Below are 20571 nucleotides of genomic sequence, written 5' to 3' on the forward strand. Positions count from 1 at the left end.
TCCCAAAATAGTTTGTTTGCCTTGACAGCCAAGGATGCCTTAGTCTTTACATAATGCTGACAGTCTTTCAGGACCATTGCTTGCAATTGCTTAACATGGTCCTTCATTTCAAGATCACTTACCATTCTCAGGTGTTGTGCAATAAAGGTGGCTGCGTTCTGCGGTTCAACTCTAATCCACAGAAGACAATTATGTTCATTATGCTGAGCTGAAGCAAAGGCGTTCTGCCATGTAAGTTGATTAGCTAAAAAGGAGATAAAGGCTCTCAGCTGTATGTCGCCGACTACAGGTATCATATTCATATTTCTTTCTTCGGACATGGCTTCATTATGGAGGTAGTGCTCGCATAACAAATGTTGATCATTTTTAGGTGCCTCTGCAAAGGTTTGCATAAACTGCTCTGACGTGACTACCTGATGAGGTCTACCTTCTTTGACAGCCTTTATCTGCAAAAATGTGAGTCTTTCCCTCAAAAATGTTGCATAATTAAAAGAGGGTTTCCTTGTAGCAAGTAGTCTTTGGAACAATTCAAACATCTGGGTCAATCTGGCTTTGAGTTCCTTGATCTCCTTGTACTGGGCTCTACACTGCTCAAGTGCTTCCCAGTTCTTGTATGCATGACTAAACCAGATCCCTTTTTGCTGTTGGAATTCCTTGCCTTGCGACTGCTCATATTCCCTCCACCACTGTCCCTTTAATGCTTCAAAGCTATCTGTTTCTGTGCATACATCAGTAACGGAGGGAAGCTCTGTCTGTGTAAAGGCATCCATAAGGATAACCTGCTCTGTAGGAATAGTCTGGGATGATCCAACATCTTTTTCTTCATTTCTGGCTAGTGTCTCTTCTTCCTGTTGTACTGATTCATTTTGTTCCATGGTGATTTGGGTGGGCCGGGGTGAGTCTGTGCCTTTTTCCTCATTTCCTTCTTCTTCTTCTTTTTCCTAGTTTTCTTCTTCTTCTTCTTTTTCCTGATTTTCCTCTTCTTCTTCTTTTTCCTGATTTTCCTCTTCTTCTTTTTCCTGATTTTCTTCTTTTTCTGCTTCCTTGGCAATTTGAATAGAGCTGGGTGAGTCCAATTTTTATTCATTTCCTCCTAAAACTATTTCTTTTTCCTCCATAACAATTTGGGTAGGCCGGGGTGAGTCTATACCTTTTTCCTGATTTTCTTCTATTTCTTCCTCTCATTCCATGACACTTTGAGTGGGCCGCGATGAGTCTGTGTTTTCTTCTGCATTTCCTGATCCTTGTGCAACTATTTCTTCCGTAGTAATTTGGGTAGGCCGGGGTGAGTCTGTATTCTCCTCTTTCTCATTCCTTATTTCTTCCTGCATAATTTCTGGGGAACTTGCTGGTTCTTGTGTGTCAGCAAGCCCTTCAGCTTGGTCTTGTGCAGTTTCTGGGGAACTTACTGGTTCTTGTGTGTCAGTAAGTCCTTCAGTTTGGTCCTGCATCTTCTCTGAAGAGCCTGTTGGTTCTTGTGTGACAACAGGTTCTTCTGTCTGCACTTGTTCTGGAGTACCTGTTGGTTCTTGTGTGACAACAAGTTCCTTTATTTCTGCAGAGTATTGCGGCATTTCCGTCTGTGTAATAGCAGGCTCTTTCGTTTCATCAACAACATCAGATGCTTCCTTCATTGGCTCTGCCACTACCTTATATCCTGCCTGAGTGTATATTTCACCACAATTGGTACACACATATTCATTATCCTTACTCTTCTCTGCTGCAGACGCTACTCGTGCTAAAACATGCAGGCTGAATTCATTCTGATATGCTTCCTTCACCCTTATTATTTCCTCCTGATAGTCCTGAATCTGAGATTTCAGGAATTCAATTTCTTCCTGTAGGGCAGGTATGGTAGGCTGGTCCTGCGGGGCAGTAGATTCCAATGGAGGCAGAGGTTGTGTTTCATCATTCTGATCAGTATTCCCCACAGGTGGTTCTTGTGTGTCACCTGGGGTAGTGGCTGTTTCTTGTGTTGCAGCCACTTGGTCACTATTATCTTGGGTGTCGGCAGTTGGTTCTTGTGTGTCAGCTGCCTTAAAGTATGATGTCACAAAGCTATGAACACTCCGCATCTCAGCTTCCAAGGGTGAGGGAGAGGAGTTTTGAGGACTGGTGGGAGTACGGGTCCTTATAGTGATGGGCGGTGAACTGGGGGAATTAGGAGATTTAGCTACTATCGATGACCGAATTCTTCTCTTTGGTAGGGAAGCAAGGAATTCAGGCGTTTTTCTCTTTAGGCTAGCTTTCTTTAGGATGGGGACAGTAGCCGAAGTAGCAGGTGCCTTAGCTGAAACCCTGGTTCTCCTTCTTTTCGATGGGGTTTTCTTTTCCTGCTGCCTTTTTCGTTTAAGCAGGGTAATGGGGATATTGTCATCGGAGTCATCAGTAGAAATACCTAGTATGGGAATGGAATGATTGATTCCTTTGGGAGATGGGGTTGTCCTTGTGGCATTCTCAGCGACTTGCGGGGGTGTTTGTTGGATTTGTTCAGGAATGTGCTCTGCTTGCTGAGGGTTTTCCAGAGGGATTTGTTCAGGCGTATCCTCCGTTTGCTGAGGAAGCTCTTCATCTTGCTGAGGTATGTCCTCAGCTTGGTGAAGAATTTCCTCTTCTTGGTGAGGAATTTCATGTTCCGGCTGTGGAATTTCTGCCTCCTGATGGGGATTAATGGGGGGTGGGGGGTTATTTAGAGCGAGGGCTCTATTAATCAGCAATTGGGCTAAGCGGTGGTGTTTTAAGGAAACTAGTGGATGCTTCGCTTTCACAGCATAACGTGACATATTTTGGAGACAAGCCAATAGATAATATGGCATGTTTATTAACTGACCATTTCTCAAATGATTTAACAGGACAAAGTCGTGCTGGTAAATTACCTGGTAGCGGCCTTCGCACGCCAGATATTGCTTGACAAATTCAGCGACTTTCGGCCACGGTTGAGGTAACGACCGAAGTGCTACGCCTCTGCCTTTGGTCTCTACGTGCTCGCCTGGTCAGAGAAAATCCTGCTGCGCATTAAGAATCAGGTGCTTTCTGCTGAACCACCGTGTGCCATTAGCTGGTAGCCCGGTCACTTCGGCTATGATTTCCTCCGTGACTGGAACTTGAATTCCCTGGACGACAGAGAATCCTTCTTTTAAATTGCATGCGAATTCAAGGACTTGCTGCTCGTCAAAGTCCAGAAGTCTCCTGAAGTACTCTATCCATCCCGCTTGCAAGAAAATTTGATAAATCTTCGGAAAGAGTTCAAGGACTATTGTCGAGCCAGGCTCATGTGTAATGAGGGTTCCTCCCATAGCTGTTGTTTCAGTAACTTTCAGAGTTCAGAGCCGAGCTTCCAATTTCAGTTCAGAATAGAACATCATAAATGGTAACATGCTGTGATAGGGTGGCTTTTACATATTACCGGGAGAGTTAAGGGTGGCGGTAGTTGGCGTGGTATGTCATTATGAGAGTTGCTTTGGTAATCCCCCCCCTACGTGTCAACGATATGATTGGAAGTACAATGATTTGATAGTCCTATCAACTTCTCCGCATTATCTATTATTTAATGTCCATACATAATCATGCGTACCTTCGTATTTTACCTTTTTGATTGCTGCGTCAAAAAGTCTTGTCTTGTCTTGTGCTGGATCATAATGATTACCGCGGATCTACAAGCATGGGAATACCGGTGATTTGTAATGATAATGACGGGAAGTGATAGTAGGGTGCTGTAATCATCACAAGAATTGGTATATTTTATCAAAATTTGTTCCTTGGGGCTGAAGTGGTAAGACTGGCGTTTTCGTACATGAAGTAATCTGCTGGGAAAGATATTCCGTGATCGGGAAGTGATGTTGTAGCACCGGGATTGGTGTTGCAGCCACGGAAAATTGCTGATGTGGCAACAGGAAATGATGTGAGACGTTTGTAAAAACGGGAATTGTTCTGGAGCAATAGGAATGGTGTTGCAACAACAGAGAATGGTGTTGCAGCACTGGGAGTGGTGTTGCAGCAACGGGGAATGGTGTTGCAGCAACGGGAAATGGTATTGCAGTAATCAGGGAATGGTGTTGCAGCAACGGGAGTGGTGTTGCAGCAACAGGGAAATGGTGTTGCAGCAATAGGAGTTGTGTTGCAGCAACAGGAAAATGGTGTTGCAGCAACAGGAGTTCCGAGTCCGCAAAGTAATTCCTTTGAAACTTTTGTTCTCAGCTACTTCCCAGGCCAAAATCTGCAAAATACTGAAATGTAATATCGCAATCCTTGGCAGGATTTATTAGTTTCTTAAAAAAAAAGAATATCTAACCTAAAAAAAATTACATAAATAATAGAGACTCAAGTGCTTTGAGGGACAGCAAGTTCCCCTGGAAAAGAATACTGTTTTATTGCCATGCAAGTGGCTTTAAAATCCTCTTTGGAAACCGGCCATTGATATAACTGAAGTCGGTAGCCATTCACTAACAGTGGTGTTCTGCTTCCATCAATTGTTAAAAGTCTAACTGTTCCATTTGGGAAAACAACATCCACTTCATACGGCCCTAACCATCTTGTTCTCAGCTTCCCTTGAAAATTATCGAAACGAGAATCATAAAGTAGAGCCCAGTTACCTTTCTGGAATTGCTTTTGCTTGATGGTTCTGTCATGCCATCTGCTTCTTTGTTGCTGTATCATAGTTGTTTGATGGACGGCATCCAGTCTTTTCTCATCCAATTCCTACAGCTGCTCCAACCTGGCTGTCTGTGCATCAATTAAATCAAGGTTAACAGCTAAAGCAGTTCTTAAGGTTTTAATCTCAAACTCTACAGGAAAAATAGCATTCTTTCCAAAAACTAATTCATAGGGTGAAAAGCCTGTTGTATTCCTCCAAGTGGTTCTATAGGCCCATAGAGCCTCGGGCAACCTCTGAAACCAGTCCCTTCTATTCTCCTTTATCGTTTTTGTTAAGATGGCTTCTATGACCTTGTTGGTACTTTCCACCTGCCCATTTGCTTGGGGGTGGTATGGTGTGGTCATTTTATGCTTGATATGATATTTTTGGAGTGTATCTTTGAAGCCATGAGAATTGAAAGGAGGTCCTCCATTAGTGACTAATTCTCTGGGTAGTCCAAATCTAACAAAGATTTCTTCAAATAAGAATGTTAGTACCGCTTCTTCATTAGCTTTAATGAGTGCTTTGGCCTCTACCCATTTAGTCATGTAATCCGTGCATACTAAAATATAGACTCTTTGATTAGATGGAGGATTAATGGGACCTATGAAATCTAATGCCCATTTCTCAAAAGGTTCAAGAGTTACCTGGGGATTAAGTGGCATTTCATCCCTATGGTTAGGCTGGCCCATTCTTTGACAGTTGTCACAAGCCTTCACATATTTTCTAGCATCTTTAAAAAGTGATGGCCAATAATAACCCATTCTAAGTACCTTGTGAGCTGTTCTTTTATCTGCAAAATGTCCTCCACAAGGACCATCGTGACAAGCTTTCAGTATATCATAAATCTCGTCTTCCCCAATGCATCTCCGGATTTCTTGATCTATTCCAGTGTGGAACAGACACCCACTTATCCAGCTGTACCTAGCACTTTGCTGGATGATCTTTCTTCTTTCCCTGTGTGATAGGTGTGATGGTAATTTTCCTGCAACTAGATAATTGGCAATGTCTGCATACCAAGGTGAGTGAGCAGAGACTGCAAATAAATACTCGTCAGGAAAAGAATCATCTACTGGAGCATTTTCATCAGTTTTTAAACGAGAAAGGAAATCAGCAACTACATTTTCTTTACCTGGCCTATCTACAATTGTGATGTCAAATTCCTGCAACAGTAATAACCATCTGGTGACTCGGGCATTTGTAACTGATTTATTCATTAAATACTTAATAGCCGAGTGATCAGTATGCACAAAGGTAGTGTAGCCAGTAATATAATGTCTAAATTTGTTGATAGCATAAATAACTGCTAGAAATTCCTTCTCAGTGACTGTGTAATTTAGCTCTGCTGGTGTCATGTTCTTGCTGTTAAAATAGATGGCATAGGGGAGACTGTTTTCTTCCTGACCCAGGACGGCTCCAATTGTCGTGTCTGAGGCATCAGAGGAGATATGAAAGGGTAATGCCCAATCAGGTCCTCTCAAAATGGGAGCTGCGGACAACTGATGTTTAAGTTTATTGAATGCATTTTCACAGTCATCAGTCCACTTAAATTCAGCATTTTTCATTAACAACACAAATAGAGGAGAAGCTATTTTGGAAAAATCCTTAATGAATCTTCTATAATATCCGGCATGTCCTAGAAAGCTTCTTACATCAGTTTGTGTTTTGGGGATAGGGAGGTTCTGAATTACCTGTATTTTAGCTGGATCGACTTGAATTCCTAAAAATGAAACAAAGTGACCCAATACAATACCTTGATTCATCATCATATGGCACTTTTCAGTGCTTAAAGCAAGGTGTGCTTCTATACACCTCTTAAGTACTTTTTCAAGATTTTGCAGTGCATCCTCAAAGGTCACTCCATAGGGAGTAAAGTCATTCATAAATATTTCCAATGAATCATTTAACATATCAAAAAAGATCCCTATTACCGCTCTTTGAAATGTTGCTGGAGCGTTACACAACCCAAATGGAAGTACTATGTAAGCAAAGGTCCCCCATGGGCTAGTAAATGTGGTTTTGTCCTGGTCCTGGGGTGCAATCTTAATCTGATTATATCCACTAAACCCATCCAAGAATGAAAAGAATTTCTTACCTGCTAAATTATCCAATACCTGATCAATAAATGGTAAAGGGAAATGGTCTTTTTGGGTGGCTTTATTCAATGCTCTGTAATCCACACATACTCTCCATTTCCCATTTTTCTTGGGTACAATTACAAGTGGGGAGACCCACTCACTGTCAGATATGGGGTATATAAATCCTGCATTCAAGAGTTTTTGAAGTTCCTCCTTGAAAATTTCTCTAAGGTTCGGGTTCATTCTTCGCTGGGGTTGGCAGACTAGCCGGGATCCCTCCTTAATATAAATACGGTGAGTGCATAGTTCAGGGGAGATCCCTTTCATGTCTGTGTAGTCCCATGCAAATGCCTCTTTATTTTCTTGGAGTAACTTTATTAATTTCTGTTTTTCATTATTAGTCAAATCAGGATTTATATTTAATGTTTTGCCGGGTTCAATTTCAATTGTTGTACTTTTGGAAGGGCTGCCTACTGCTGTCTGAAATAAGTTTCCATCTTTCATGTTCTGCTGGGATTCAGATTCTAAGATTGTAGTGAAGTGATTATATGTTTCAGGGCTGACCGAAGAGGGTTCAGAAATAAAGCTGCTGATTAATTCATCTTCGGTGGAGTCCTTAAAAGTCAAAGCTTGTCCAATAGTTAATATAGGTTGGGTCTCCTCATCCTCATAGTATACCCATACAGAATTGTCATTATTAATCATGGGTGTAGCATGAGGATAGAGGGTAAGATGTTTGGTTTCCTGTCCATTAGAGATGGTCATTGATCCAGATCTACAGCTGATGAAAGCATCTGTTGTAGCCAACCAAGGTCTCCCTAGAATCAACGGATGACCCCCCAACTTTGTTTTAGTTTGTAACACCACAAAGTCAACCGGGTAATTCCAGGATTCTACAGAGATTATAAGGTCTTCAATGACCCCTTCAGGTTTAATCGTAGAACGGTCAGCCAACTCTAAGATAGTTGGAGTTTCCCTGATAAAGTTTTTTAACTGGAGCAATTGTGTTGTTTCGAGTGTCATAATATTTATTGCAGCTCCTAAATCTACTAGGACTTTAGAGATAAAGGTTTTTCCAACCTGGACTGTTACTGTAGGGTGACCAGGGTCACCATACTTCACAGGATAATCTTTTTCGGTTATTAAAGCAGTTAATTCCCCCATCACATGAACTGTGAGGGGATCCTTAGCCTTCCTTCCAGGCTTTTTTATACAAATGTCTCTAATAGTTCTAGCATAAATGGGATTTTAACACACAAGTTTTGTAGCTCTCCTAAAAGGTTAAAGGTAGGTTGTTTAGGTTTTTTAGTGAGAGCCAGTCGTTCAGGGAATGGCGGATCTATTGTTTGATCATTATTATTAGGTGCTAATTCTGCTGTTTCAACATTATTGTTAGCTGGCTTCTCTTTTATAGCTTCTTCTTTGTCAGAGTCAGTAATATCATCTATAATGGGTTCAACAATTCTCCCTGAGCGAAGATGAATATCATTACATTGCAGGGGAGAGACAGACTGATTTTGAATGTCAATAACTTGCAGGGCTTTATTATTTGGATTGGGGTTAGGTTGCACAGGCAGCTGTGGTCTCATTGCCTGGTTATTCGGAGGAGTATTAGATGGTAAGGAAAGAGACTGTTGTTGTTGAGGAAATGGTATCTGTTGGGCTGCCCAGTTTGGATTCCATTGATTAAAATACGGTTGCTGGGGAGCCCAAGGATTCCATATAGTAGGATCAGGAAAAGGAAGATTTGGTTGCTGCATAAGTGGAAAATTCATTGTATTAAAGGGTGGGTACTGCATTTGGTTCACGGGTGGGTAGTTTGTTTGAAAAGGAGAGTTATTATTCCAACGATTGAATGTTGTGTTAGAGCTCATACCTTGTCTTTGTGGCCATTGCCTCCTCTGTGTCATCAGGCACACTGCTTTAGCCTCTTCTTCGATTGACTGCAGTGCTGCTTTCATTCCAGGCAGAGAGGGGCATTGTTGTGTTTCGTGGTCCTTCTCGCAGATTGTGCAGATAGGTATCTTATCCAGTGGGCATTCTCTGAGTGGGTGTTTTTCTCTGCATTTGGAACAGAAAATAGCTAGAGCAGCTTCTGCTTCCGCCTGTTTCTTCTTAACCTGCAGAGCATCAATTTGTGAAGCAAAAGAACTTAGCATCTCAGTTTTAAATTCTTCCAATAAGTTACCTATTTCAGCTCTTGTTGCTCCTCTGCTGGCTGACTTCTGAACTCTTGAATACACATTATCTCTGCTTTTTGATCTGCCTGCTGCTCCCCTTGAACATCTCATGCAGAGATTAATAATTTCATCAAAGGGTTCTTTGGAAATGTCCCCTTTTCCAAGCATGTTCAACATGTCCAGGCAGTCATCTCTTACTCCTTCCAGCAATATGGTTTTCAAAATATCTTTACTCATATTAGGATGATCAGACCGCTGCAGATTATACTGTAATCTTTCCACAAAATCTTCCAAATTCTCGTCCTCTTTCTGAACCATTTTAAACAATTCTTCCTTCCTTTCTCTTGTCTGGCAGTAGTCTTGATACTTGGCCAGAAATCCCTCTTTCATCTGGTCCCAGGTGGTGATTGCCTGAGCTCCTAAGCTCATAAACCACCTCAACGCATTCCCTTTTAGTGTTGCTGGAAACAGTTTTAGCTTTTGATTAGGACTTATATAATCATAACTTCTACATAGTATGTCGAATTCAAAGAGGAATTCATCCGGGTCTTCAAAGGGTAACCCATGAAAGTTGGGTAATGCCGAGAGTGGAATGTTTTTCATGGGGGTTGTTCCTCTCGAGAGTTTCCCAATAGGGAATTCCAGGGTAGAGAGCGAGTTTTCCCCTTTTCCTTCTGTTCTCTTATCCTCCATTGGTCTTTTTCCTGAATCACTTGCTTTATCTTCTGTGTCTTCTGTTTCTTCAAGTTCTTCTACTGGTTCCTCAGTGTATTCTGGTACTTCCAGCTTCCTTTCAGGTCCTATTACTTCCTCCGTCTGTCGGTCTGTTTGTGAGGAGTATTGGAACTGAGGTCTCCGGGAACTTGTCTTTTGTGATGTTTCAGCTTTTGAGATGATTTCGTCAATATAAGTTTTTCTTCCTCCTTTGCCGCCTGTGAAATTAGGTTTCTTGCGTCCTCTCATGCATCTGTTATTCTCAAAAAGAAATCATTAATGCCCTTAGAAATCTCTAGTTGCCTTCCCCAGCAACGGCGCCAAAATGTTGGCTAGTTGAATTGTTTATTGATTAAACATTCAAGTACCACATTAATTGTCAACCTGGGAAAGTCTTTTTATTCCAAAGGCTACCGCGTACTGTATGTACTTAATCCTAAAAGCATTAAAAAGCTGTAGTATACGTGATCCTTACGCTAAGTTATCACTGTACTGATAAAATGAAAGTAATTAATTAAGATTACAAATCTGAAAAGCGAAATGATGGATGCTCTGTTAGCAGAGGATCAGGACCCTATCCTCCAAGTGAGGACGTTTAGCACCTGCCTCTGTAACCAGATTGCTAACACACACTGCACTCTAATTCACCGGTGAAATATCCTTGCACAACTTCAAGCAATGAATGAAACAGAGTACTAGCAAAGCGGAAATACCAGAGGTAATGCTACAGAATCCAAACAGAGTACCAGCGGAAAGAAACTATCACACACTTACACACTTTAACAGAAAAGTAAATGGGTGAATCTTGTGAAGAAGGCGAGCCCAGTCCCTCTCACAAGATTCCACGGAACACAAAGACTAGATTAAGTGCTCAGAACAATTCTCTATTCATCTGCCAAAAGATTCAAGTACAATAAAGTTCAGACTTGCTGATGTCTCTCAAAATCTCCCTTACAGATTACACATTAACCCCCTTCTAATGTAGATGTCTCCTCTTTATAGAGGAGACATCTATTACAATAGATTATTATAGTTCATTCAGTTAACCCATTTGATCAAAAATAAGAGTTACAGACCGTTGTTACAACAGTATAACAACATATTCTTTCGTAAGTTCTGGCTGTTACACAGCTGGTAACTGTCTTCGACCATCTTCTTGGGATCTTCACATTCCTTTGCCGTTTCCCCATGCTGTTCCTGATTTAAGCAATGGTAAATGTGTTCTACCCGCTTTAGATAGCTGCAGATCATGCCGCGTCAGCGTTCTTCAGATAGTAGTCGGTTGTTATTTCCAGTTGTTGCAAAATAGCCTGCTTTAGATGGTTGTTGTTGCTGACTGTAGCAACTGCGTAGTTGCTGCTTCTGGTGTTGCAGCAACTGCGTAGTTGCTGTTTCTGGTGTTGCAGCAACTGCGTAGTTGCTATTTCTGGTGTCACAGCAACTATAAATTATAATTCCTGCAGGCTTAAGACAATTACTTGACAATTTAATCAGCTTTTCCAAGATAAATATAAAGATACTCACGAATATGCAATAAACAATTAAACATATAGATATGCGGAAAGTTACTTCATACCTTGGGTGATTAAGTCATCATGTAATCAAAGCTTACAACTTATGACTGAAAAGGACAATATTAAGGCAAAAATATAAGGTCAAAATAGGTCAATTCTGAGTCCTAACAGTGACGGATCAAGGTACCCAGTTTACCTCAAAGCTGGTCAAAGACATCACAGAAAAATATAAAATCAAGCACAGGAAAAGTACACCTTACCATCCACAGGCCAATGGCCAGGTGGAATCTACCAATAAAACATTGGAAGGAATTATCACTAAGACAGTAGCAATGAACAGAAAGAATTGGGAAGAGAAGCTCAAAGATGCACTCTGGGCTTACAGAATCACGTGGAAAAACACTACATGATTTACACCATATCAGTTGGTGTATGGAAAAGAGGTAATGCTTCTTATTGAATTTCAAATACATACTTATAAGATGGTTGCAGATTTAGGAATTGATCTCAATGAAGCACAACAAGAGAGAATTATGCAATTGAACCACTTAGATGAAATGAGGCAGCAAGCAGAGGAGACAGTAATCCTAATGCAGAAACAAAGGAAGCAGTGGCATGATGCACACCTAAAAAAGAAATAGTTCAAAGAAGGAGACTGAGCTTTACTGTTTGACTCTAAATTCAGAGATCATAAAGCCAAATTAACCACACATTGGATGGGCCCATATGAAATAGTTCAAGTATATGAAAATGGATCAATCAAGCTTACTACCATTGATGGAGAAGACAACACCTTTCTTGTCAATGGCCATCAGTTGAAACTCTATCATAAGCCCATCAGCAAGGAGGATTTTATTCACACTGTATCTCAGCAAAGGGAGGTTGAGATATTGCAACCTTTAGCTGTGATATCTCTACCTTAGTTCATTCAACTTCATTTAAAAAAAAAACACATAACAAAAAATAAATTTAAAAAAAAAAAAAAAAAAAAAAAAAAAACAATAATGGTTTAGATGTGAAAACCAGATTCTGGCACACTCTAACCCAGAATTCTTACTAGAAAACCATTCATTTGGCTGGTAAAAATTCCTTGTTCTTCTTGTTTATTGTTTTGTTCATCACTTCAATAATGACTTAAGGACAAGTCAAAGCTTTAGTGGGGGAGAAGAATCAGCAAGAATCAACATTTTGTTTTCCCTATCTCATCTCCTCATTTGTAAATCTTCAAGGAAATTGTTTCAATACTTCAGTATTTCAATAAAAGAGTTGTTTTTGTTTTTGTTCTAATCAGAGGGATCTGTTCGAGCAATATGCAGTGGGACCTGTTCGAGAAATATGCAGTGGGACTTGTTCAGAAGACTATGTTAGAGGGACATGTTCAACAAATATCAGAGGAACCTGTTAAAGACTGCATTCAAGATACATTAGGCTACTTTAACAAAATTTTCAAAGGTTGCTTATCATCAAGGCTACATAAACAACAAGGATAAAAGAAGCTACACAAACATAGTTCACATAGTTCTTCAGAGTTCTTAAGATTTTAAAGGGATCTGTTATATTCAATTTCATTTCAAAGGGACCTGCTTTGGACAGTGAAGACCAGTCATATTTGGACAGTGAAGATTAGTCCTACCTGTGCACGCCAAATCAACCATTGTCAACCAACAAGTGTAATATATTCGTGAAATTTTTATTTTTAACATTTAAAATTCTTGAATTATTTTAGTGTTAAAAATGATGATTATGATTGCTTGTTATCAATTTCAAAAACTCCTATACCCATCACCCTTGTAACATTCCTAACTACTCAACTCTGCTATGACTTTGCTATCATTTCCCATCACACTTTAGCCTATTGCCATATTCCTACTACGATTTTCAAACCTTTTCCTACACCACTCTTCAAACCTTGTCATCAACTCCTCATTTTTAAATCGGCCATCAAACCTTGTCATCGATTCATCATTTCACTACAACAAAACCAGCAATTAGCGTCCCTTTTTACTTCTTTTTTTGCATCTAGAGCCCATTTTTGGTGCTATTTGCATCCATTTATCAAATATGGTGCAAAACTTGACACAAAATTTGCATCAAGTTTGTTGGAAATAATACTGAGAGGGGGGGTGAATCAGTATTATCAGATCAATCAAACTTTTTCTATTTCATACTCAGAAACATATACGCTACTTCAATTTAGTGAACCCGCGTGTACACGCTACTGTGTCTAATGAAACTCGCGTATATCCAGAGATCTTATAATTCAGTTATCTTAATCTTCAGTAAATGCATCAGATCATTATTAAGCATATTAACAGTAAACAGGTGCAGAATAATAGAACAGAACATCACACAAGAGCCACACACATGAACACCATGATATAAGGTGGAAACCCAATGTGGGTGAAAACCACCTGCTGCAATTCGTCTCTTTCTTCTTTAATAAGAAACTTCTTTTACAATGCACTGGTGCAGTCATTTACCAGCACGCAGGCTGCAACCTGCAGAGGGCTACAACCCTCATAGCTCTTGTACTAGCCGATCCATTTACTAGTACGTAGGTGCCAACCCTACAGAAGGCTACAACCTTCACTTGTTTTCCAGCAGCTCCTGGAAGGGAGCTACAACCCCCCTTGGCTCTTGTACTGGCTGATATGTTTACCAGTACGTAGGTGCCGGCCTACGATCTTCCCGGGACCACGTTTCATACATTTTCATACTGGATCCATGAAACAATCATCATTGTAGAACAACCTGCATCATCAATCTCTGAATCACCCAATTCTGAATCACTGTAACCCTGTCAACAACAACCAGACAACATAACAACAACCAGATCCAACTTCATCTTCAAATAACATACTTCACATTGTATACGCTACTTGGATGAACCCAACCTGCGTGTATACGCTCTTTTACCAAAGCCAACCCGCGTACAGATCTGCAAATTCTAACTTATAACTCTGCAGCTATATCAGACATCAAAACATACCCAGATCATAATAATAAACATGCGTCAGTACATCTGATCTATCCACAGGCAAACCATATGAAGATAATCATTCCAAGCCTTGAGATCTCGTTCCATCATTCATCATCCTCCACATGAGTGAAACCTTGGTTCAGATCACCAACCCATAACCAGCACTTGGATCTCACACTTCCTCAGATCTTCATCACTCACACACTCTTGCACCTTGCTTACCTACATTTTCCTAATGATCTTCTCCTTATATAGCCTTAGGCCCTTTACAATACCACGGTCCAAAACCATAGTAACACAATACCATCAACTTCAAAACTAGGGATCAACACGTCCGTCGAGACGCCATGGTCCAAAACCATAGGCACAACTTCCAAGGACTAACCGCCATGGACCAAAGGTACGTTTTCACATACACGCGCTTTTACTGAAGCCAACCTGCGTGTACACGCGACTTGGGCTTAACGAACCTGCGTGTATGAATTGTCTTGGCCTGCTATACTCAGATCTGTCCTCTGATTAAGTTGCCATCACCTGTACCACCTGTACCAACCTCTGAGCACCTGTACCAGCCTCTGAGTGAGTTGCCATCAAGGACAACACTTGAATCATAATGCCAACAATCTCCCCCTTTGGACTTGATGGCAACCACCACACCAAGTCACTCTCCCCCTTTGACATCAAGGGCAAAGGGCGTACCAGGATATCCTCTTCTTTGGTATACCTTCTGCTGTCCATACTCCCCCTGAGTACCTGCTGCAATCTCCAAATGTGCTCCCCCTTTGTGTATGCCAAAGTGTACCAATCTATCCATCCTGCTCTTGCTGAATTGTGCTGTTCATGCTCCCCTTGACTGTAGGCAAGATCTGCAGAAGATGTTCTTCAAGAAGAACAAGGACTTATACATCATAGAAGACCTTCCTATCACCAAAAGACTCAATACATACATTCATCACCCAACCTAGTGGGGATATACCAATATTGACTCATCTACCTAACCATGTGGAGATACATTAAGAGTTTACTCATGATAAGACATGAACATTACATCATTCATCCCAGGCATAGTGGGTAAACCAACATAGGCCGTTACATGACCTTGACATCATAAAAGAGATACATGACATAGAGATGAAATATCTAGACCAGGACTTATGAAGGGCCACCAGCAGCATCACGATCTGTACCATAAGCATCAGCCTGCAATACCATTCCTTTGATCAAACAGCAAGATGTATCATAGACTTTATCAACAGCTTCTAACCATAATGCCAACAATGCATTATTTGAAGTATATGCTCCCCCTGAGCCTGTGCCATAAGTATCAAGACATTTCCAGACATCCTCAGCAGACTGTAACTGTTAACCAACAGAACATATACTGGACTGGATCATATCAGACCCCTTTTTTGAGTCTGTCCCCACTGCTTTTTCACAAACTGACATATACGCGACTTTGTAGTGTGAAACTCGCGTATATACGCGGATTTGCTTCATGAAACTTGCGTATTAGAATTAGAACACTGAAGTTCTATGCCTTCAGCTCCCCCTGAGTCTGTTATGTCTGTGTTGTGCTGAGTACCCTGTGCTGTGCCACATCTTTCTGGCTGAACTTCCTTCTTCTTCCATATCTTCAAGCATGTTGATGATTTCTTCTTATCATGAGCTTTGTTCCTGCAATCCTTTGCTCTATGTCCAAACTTGTTACATGCATAGCATCTTACATGTTTCATATTCCTCCTATAGCAATCAGCAGCTTTGTGACCAAACATATTGCAAGAAAAGCAATATCCATTAAAGTACCTTGAATGTGATGATCTTTCTGCATGATGGTCTTGAAACCTTCTTTTTCTACATATGGCTGCAACATGTCCAAGATTATGACATACATAACATTCAACATTATTCATGGGAGGAGTAAAAGATTTTCTTTGAGGAGTCTCTTTCCTTGATTGTTGATGAGGTTGACCTTTCATCTCCTTGTAGAGCCTTTCAGATTTTGCATGAGAGATTCTTGTCTTACTTTGTGAACTAGATTCACCTTCAATAGACTTATGAAAACCAAGACCAGTTTTGATAGCAGGGGACCTTTGACTACTAAGAATATCATCCAAGATCTTAGTACTATCTTGAAATCGTAATAGTTTATCCTTTTCTTCTAATTTACTTTTCAAGATATTTACCTCAACTTGATGTTGTTCTTCTTTGTCTAGACATTGCTTCTTCAAGGTCTCTTCAGCTTTCCTTCCTTCATCCAACTGATGCCTTAGTTTGAGGATCTCGTTTTCTTGCTCTTTATTCAGTGCTAGCAGCATTTGTCGAGTTCTGGAGGCACATTCCAACAGATCTTCTAATTTGATGATTTCTTCTTTGAGGGCATTCTCCTTTTTGCTAGGTAGATCTTGCTGATCTATGGTTTGATCTGATACTTCATTTGTTTGTCCATCTTCATTCTGAGGTGATTCAGGATCTGAATTCTTACTTCCACTCAACGGCAGGTTGTCATTGTTCCTTTGAGCTGTCTTCTTCTTCTGACGTGCTTTCTTCCCCATTGTTCTACGAATCTCCTTCAAGCGATCAAGCTTCTCTGAAGGACCTGCTTTGATACCAATTGTTGGAAATAATACTGAGAGGGGGGGTGAATCAGTATTATCAGATCAATCAAACTTTTTCTATTTCATACTCAGAAACATATACGCTACTTCAATTTAGTGAACCCGCGTGTACACGCTACTGTGTCTAATGAAACTCGCGTATATCCAGAGATCTTATAATTCAGTTATCTTAATCTTCAGTAAATGCATCAGATCATTATTAAGCATATTAACAGTAAACAGGTGCAGAATAATAGAACAGAACATCACACAAGAGCCACACACATGAACACCATGATATAAGGTGGAAACCCAATGTGGGTGAAAACCACCTGCTGCAATTCGTCTCTTTCTTCTTTAATAAGAAACTTCTTTTACAATGCACTGGTGCAGTCATTTACCAGCACGCAGGCTGCAACCTGCAGAGGGCTACAACCCTCATAGCTCTTGTACTAGCCGATCCATTTACTAGTACGTAGGTGCCAACCCTACAGAAGGCTACAACCTTCACTTGTTTTCCAGCAGCTCCTGGAAGGGAGCTACAACCCCCCTTGGCTCTTGTACTGGCTGATATGTTTACCAGTACGTAGGTGCTGGCCTACGATCTTCCCGGGACCACGTTTCATACATTTTCATACTGGATCCATGAAACAATCATCATTGTAGAACAACCTGCATCATCAATCTCTGAATCACCCAATTCTGAATCACTGTAACCCTGTCAACAACAACCAGACAACATAACAACAACCAGATCCAACTTCATCTTCAAATAACATACTTCACATTGTATACGCTACTTGGATGAACCCAACCTGCGTGTATACGCTCTTTTACCAAAGCCAACCCGCGTACAGATCTGCAAATTCTAACTTATAACTCTGCAGCTATATCAGACATCAAAACATACCCAGATCATAATAATAAACATGCGTCAGTACATCTGATCTATCCACAGGCAAACCATATGAAGATAATCATTCCAAGCCTTGAGATCTCGTTCCATCATTCATCATCCTCCACATGAGTGAAACCTTGGTTCAGATCACCAACCCATAACCAGCACTTGGATCTCACACTTCCTCAGATCTTCATCACTCACACACTCTTGCACCTTGCTTACCTACATTTTCCTAATGATCTTCTCCTTATATAGCCTTAGGCCCTTTACAATACCACGGTCCAAAACCATAGTAACACAATACCATCAACTTCAAAACTAGGGATCAACACGTCCGTCGAGACGCCATGGTCCAAAACCATAGGCACAACTTCCAAGGACTAACCGCCATGGACCAAAGGTACGTTTTCACATACACGCGCTTTTACTGAAGCCAACCTGCGTGTACACGCGACTTGGGCTTAACGAACCTGCGTGTATGAATTGTCTTGGCCTGCTATACTCAGATCTGTCCTCTGATTAAGTTGCCATCACCTGTACCACCTGTACCAACCTCTGAGCACCTGTACCAGCCTCTGAGTGAGTTGCCATCAAGGACAACACTTGAATCATAATGCCAACAAAGTTTTGCACCAAATCTTACACCAAGTTTAGCACCAGGTATCGCAATAGGTTTTGCACCACGTTTTGCACCAAATTTTATGCCAAGTTTTGTGTCATCCTTTGCACTAGGTTTTGTTCCAGGTTTTGCATCAATTTTGGCATCTATTTTTGTTTGACATACTTTTGCATCCTCATTTGCATCCACTTTTTGCACCTACACTTGCATCAACTTTTGCATCGACTTTTGCATCCTTTTTTAAATCATTTTTTGCATCCATTTTTTCATCCATTTGTGCATCACTTTTGCGCCACGTTTTACATCAAGTTTTGTGTCTAGTTTTGCATATAATTTTGCATCTACTTTTGTTGCATCCACTTTTCCATCTTGTTTGGCATCCATATTTACATCCTCTTTTGCATCTATTATTGTACCCACTATTGCATCTAATATTTTTGTGCCACAATTGGCGCCTAGTTTAGCACCTCCTTTTGCACCCACTTTTGATTATAATTTTGCATCCATGTTTGCATCCTCATTTGCATCTAGGTTTTCATCAACTACTACATCTATTTTTGCATCCCTTTTTGTATCCAATTTTGGACCAGGATTTGCATCGGGTTTTGTGTCTCGTTTTGCATCTACTTTTGCAACGACTTCTATTGCATCCACTTTTGCATACAATTTTGCATCCACTGTTACACCCATTTTAAATTTCACTTTTTGCATCCCTTTTTACATCTTCATTTGCATCATACTTTGATTCTTTTTTTTCATCTATCATTACATCCACTTTTGTTATGCCATAATTTGCACCATGTTTTGCACTCACTATTGTATCCACGTTTGCTTCCAATTTTGCATCCATGTTCACATCCTCTTTTGCATCAAATATTGCATCTATTTTTGCATCCACTTTTGTGTCAGGTTTATGCATTGGGTTTTGCATCTCGTTTTGTATCTACTTTTGCATCTACTTCCATTGTATCCATTTTTTTCATCCAATTTTGTTTTGCCTGTTGCATCAATGTTTGCTTCCACTTTTACATCCATTTTTGCATCTTATTTTGCATATTTTTTGTCTATTGTTACATCCACTTTTGTTGCACCATATCTTGCGCCTACCATTGCAACCACATTTTCTTCCACGTTTGCATCCACATTTGCATCCTCTTTTGTGTTCAAGTTTGCATCAGATATTGTGTATGTTTTTGCATCCCCTATTGTATCCACTTTTGTTTCATCCATTTTTGCATCTACTTTTGTGTCCGTTGTTGCATCCACATTTGTTTCACCACAGTTTGTGCCAAGTTTTACACCTACCATTGGACCCATGTTTGCTTCCAGTTTTGCCTTCATGTTTGCATCCAAGTTTGCATTGACAACTGCATCTACTTTTTCATCCACTTTTGTGTTAGGTTTTTCATGTTGTTGTGCATCTACTTATGTTGTATCCACTTTTCATCCAATTTTACTTCTATTGTTGCCCCCATTTCTATGTTCGCTTTTGCATCCCTTTTCCAACACTCATCATATTTTCTGCATTGATGATATTCCTTATGGCATTGAAAATTATGAACAATAGATGACAATGTCAATAATATTGACAATGTTGAAAATGAAGATGATGGCGATGACATGAATTGTGATTATGATGATAAAGACGATAGTGGTTACAATGACATTAATGATGATGATGGCAATGATTATGATGATGACGACGTTAATGACCTTGGCGAATCTTCCCAATTTTAGATGTTGTCATTGTCATAATCATAATCATTATCTTTGGTGTCATCATCATCATTTTCATCTAGGTCATCATCAAAAACAATAATGGCATGAATGATGATGATGATTACAACAATGTTGATAGAAATTACATTAATGATGATGATGGGGATGATAAAAATGGCAATGACGATGATAATGGTGGTGATGATGATGATCATCGATCATCTCTCAAAAATAGAGTTGTTATTTCTCTTACGTATATCAATGTTTCCTAAACAACCCTTTTCTAGCACTGATCACATTTTTTGGGTTGATGATATTTCTTACAACGTCTATAATTATAAACAATTGCAAACAATGTCCATAATGATGATGATGATGGAGCTGATGATGATGGCATGAATGGTGATTATGATGATAATGTAATGATGGCAATAACGATGACAAGGATGATGGTGATAATGATGACAATGATTATGATAATGAGAATGAACAATTACTACTTTCACTACCATCTTCTGGATACATATTACTAATCATACTTTTTAAATTTTCTGTCTCTCTTGAGGTATCTTACTATAATGGTGTTGTCAACACTAGAAAGATATCTTGTTGTAATGGTGGTTCTAATGTTAGCACTAG

This window comes from Pinus tabuliformis, chromosome J (genome assembly GCF_031772625.1).
Source record: "Pinus tabuliformis cultivar Carrire ecotype Pingquan chromosome J, CPIR1, whole genome shotgun sequence".
NCBI lineage: Eukaryota > Viridiplantae > Streptophyta > Pinopsida > Pinales > Pinaceae > Pinus > Pinus tabuliformis.